Source organism: Nematocida ausubeli, assembly GCF_000738915.1.
Source record: "Nematocida ausubeli strain ERTm6 chromosome Unknown supercont2.13, whole genome shotgun sequence".
Lineage (NCBI taxonomy): Eukaryota > Fungi > Microsporidia > Nematocida > Nematocida ausubeli.
The window spans coordinates 1-3,672 of NW_026515646.1; the positions used below are offsets into that span (position 1 = coordinate 1).

General features: G+C 65.4%; 2 non-coding genes across 2 annotated transcripts; both read right to left on the reverse strand.

The window, feature by feature from the left end:
* Nucleotides 1–1,997, reverse strand: NESG_02472 (the record flags this gene model as incomplete). The annotated part of the gene is made up of 1 exon (XR_008288892.1): nucleotides 1–1,997. It is a non-coding gene; the product is annotated as a 28S ribosomal RNA (ribosomal RNA).
* An 85-nt stretch (nucleotides 1,998–2,082) lies between these two features.
* NESG_02473 lies at nucleotides 2,083–3,490 on the reverse strand. Its single transcript, XR_008288893.1, has one exon. It is a non-coding gene; the product is annotated as an 18S ribosomal RNA (ribosomal RNA).
* Nucleotides 3,491–3,672: the final 182 nt, after the last annotated feature.

The window sequence follows — 3,672 nt, forward strand, 5'->3', positions numbered from 1 at the left end:
TCTTGCAGCCGTGCCGCCCCAGCCAAACTCCCCACCGGCACGTGTGCGCCTTTCAGGCAGTAGGCCGCGCTGCGCCGCGCCAGCGGTCTTTCACGCGCGACAAGGTCTCCCGCCTGGCTACATGCGCGGCGCGCGCGGCCCGCGCCGGCTAGAGTCAAGCTCAACAGGGTCTTCTTTCCCCGCTGCGCGCCCAGGCCCGTTCCCCTGGCTGTGGTTTCGCCGGCGGCAGGTAGGGACAGCGGGAATCTCGTTCGTCCATTCATGCGCGTCACTAATTAGATGACGAGGCGTTTGGCTACCTTAAGAGAGTCATAGTTACTCCCGCCGTTTACCCGCGCTTCGGCGGCTCGCCCCGCGGTGACTCTCTGGGCACTGGGCAGAACTCACCTCCCCTCCGCACCCCGAGGCTCCGGGAGGCTATGTTTTAATTAGACAGTCAGACTCCCCCGGCGTTCCGGTTCTAGCGCCGCCAGAGCCAACGCTTCTCCCGAAGTTACGCGTCTATTTTGCCGAGTTCCCTTACCCGCGCTTCCCCGCGCCAGAGGCTGCGCGCCTCGGAGACCTGCTGCGGTTTCGGTACGGGCGCGCGCTCCCCGGGGGCCTCTTTTCACGCGCGCGCGGCCGCACGCCTGTGCCTCTTCGCTGCTCCACGCGTCCAAGCGCGCGCGGGCACAGATGCCTCTCTGCGCCCCGTGCGCCGCGCGCGTCAAGGCCCCCGCGCCGCTGCCGTTCTGCGCGCGGCGCTCTCTCTTCCCCTTCGCCGCGCACGCTGCGCGCCTTAGGCCCGGCTCTCTCCTCGCGGAAACCCTTCTCCTCCTCGGCCCTTGGCGCCAAGCCCGCTACTCCCTCCAAGATCTGCGCGCCCGGGGGCTCCACGCCGCGTCGCCGCGCCGCTTCTCTGCGCCCGGACCGCCCCACTACACACGCGGATTCGCATGGCACGGCCTCGGGGGGACTTCCAGCGCCCTCCATTTTCAGCGCGCGCGGGTTCGGCAGGAAAGTTGCGACACACTTCTTGGCGGGTGCCGACCTCCATGGCCACCGGCCTGCTGTCCTGACCCGCGCCCGGCTTTCCCCGCTCTCCTCGTCCTCCGCGGCCCCTTATCCGTGCGCGCGGTTCACCCCGCCTCGCGCGTGCTGCTTACCAGCGCGCGCCCACTCGGCCCGCTGCTGCGCGCGCGTTCGCAGTTCGAGGCCGCCCTCGTCCGCTCTACCGCGCGCCACGCCCGCGGGCCGGCTGTCCTGCGGGACATTTCGTGGGGAACCAGCTACCACGCGGTTCGATTGGTCTTTCGCCCCTACGCCCACCTCCCGGGACCGATTTGCACGTCAGGCCCCCTCGGAGCTTCTGCCGGGGCTTCCCCCGCCGTCGCTCGCGGCAGGCGTAGTTCACCGCGTTTCGGGCCGCTGCGCGCGCACTTTCCGTGCCTCCCCGGCTCTCCGCGCCCGCCGCGCTCCGTCCTCCCGACGTTCCGCTCGCGCGCGCGCAGCGCTCCTTGGTCCGTGTTTCAAGACGGGCCGCGCGGGTGCCCGCGCCCCGCGCGCTTCGCGCCGCGTGTTTCGCGCCTTTTCACTCCGCTCCCGCGCGTCTTTTCTCCTTTCCCTCGCGGTACTTCTTCTCTATCGGCCTACCCGTGTATTCTGCCTTCGATGGCCCGCTCCACCCTTCGGCGTGCCCTCCCACGCACGCCTACTCTTCCCGCTGCGCGCGCCGCGTACGGGCGTTCCACCCTCTCTGCGCGGCCGTCCCCGCCTGTTCCGCAGCGCGCTCCGCCGCACACCCCCGCAGGTTCGCCGCGGGCTCTTTCCCTTTCGCTCGCCGCTACTCCGGAAATCCGTGTTCGTTTCTTTTCCTCCGCGTACTGATATGCTTAAGTTCTGCGGGTCTCCTCACGCGCGTCGTCCGTTCCGCCACAGCCGCGCCCGCTCCTGCGCGCTCTTTCGCCTTCTCTGCGTCCTTCCTCGCGCGGATAGCCGAGGGGTCCCCTCGCGGCGCCCTTCTTCCGTTGCCGCGCTGCTTTCGCATTGTTTGCCTTCGCATGGAAATGTAAAACACATCCTCTCTGCACACGCGCGCGCTCGTATTGATCCTTCCGCAGGTTCTCCTACGGAAACCTTGTTACGACTTTTATCCAATCTAGGCACAGCAGCTCACGCGCGCACGCGCTTGCCGCGCGCACCCATCTCAGATAGCGACGGGCGGTGTGTACAAAAAACAGGGACGCTGTCTCCGCGGGCTGGTGACCCGCGGGTACTGGAAATTCCGTGTTCAGCCCGCGGTTCCGCACGGGCATCCCCTGCGCGCCGCTCCTCCTGCGCCTCTCGGCACTCCTTCCTGCGCGCACTGTGACGCGCGTGCAGCCCAGCGCTTCCAAGGGCATCACAGACCTGCTATCGCCCGCCCTCCTCCGGCTACCCGCCGGCCGTCTGTCCTCTGCCCTGCAAAGCACACGCGGATCGCGCACGTTATCGGATTCAACCAGACAGGTCACCCCACGTGCTAACAGCGGCCATGCACCACTCTCGCCCGAATCTCGCCCCGATCCTCCCGGACTCCTCCGCTGGTAAGCTGCCTAGTGTTGAGTCTAATTAAGCCGCACGCCCCACTCCTTGTGTGTTAATCCGTCAATTTCGTTTAAGTTCCAACCTTGCGGCAATACTTCCCCTATAGCCCTCGCACTCGATTTCTCTCCGGGCACCTGCTCGCCCCTGCGCGCACGCCCCCGTGTTGGCATCGTTTACCGCCGGAACTACAACGGTCTCTAATCATCTTCGCTTCTCCGGCCTTCGTCCCTGATCAATGAAAGCGTCCCTGGCAGGCGCCTTCGCCTCTGTCCATCCTCGGCAAGTCTTTGAATTTCACCTCTGGCTGCCAAATCTTCCCGCCCTCGCGCCGCCCCTCTTGACTTCGCTCCTTCCGTGCATCGCGCTCCTCTTGAACTGCCTGCTTTCCCCACGGCCGTCTCCCCCGACTACGGACCTTTTAAATACAACACACACCACAGACACCCTTGAAGCTGGAATTACCGCGGCTGCTGGCACCAGGCTTGCCCTCCAATTGCTTCTCGCCCGCTCTTTTCTCGCGCGCTCTTTCTCCGTATGTCTCCTCACTGCTTCTCCCCCTGGGAAGTGAGCAAGTTCCGCGCCTGCTGCGATCCTTGGATCTACGGGCTGCCTCTCACACCCGTTCTCCGAGACCAAACCCTCATCCCTCGTACCCATCGTCGCCTGGGTTGGCCCTGACCCGACCCACTAGCTAATAGGACAGTCTCCCGTTTGGCTGCGCCCTGCGCTGCTCTGGCGTCCTGCTTCTCCGTGGATGCCCCCCGCCGTGCGTCGTCTTGGCCGAAGGTTTCCTCGGATGTCCGCCCGTGTTCTCCAAGCCGGTCAAAACTGCGTCCCTGAGCTCTCCGACGCTTCCTTCCGTGTGCCCGTCATGCATGGCTTAGTCTGAAAGACCAGTGTCTATGTCAGGCAGAATCAACCTGGTGCTTCTTTTTCTCTGCTCTTCCCTCCTCTTCTCTCTTCTCGCCCTGGCTACTCCCCGATGCTGTCTCTGCGCCCGCTCTTTTCTCCCCTCTGTGCTCTCTCTTTTCTTTCTCCCCCCCGGCTCTTTTCCTTTTTTTCCGCCTGTCCCGCGCCTTTCCGCCTTTTCTTTTTCTTCCTCCGCCC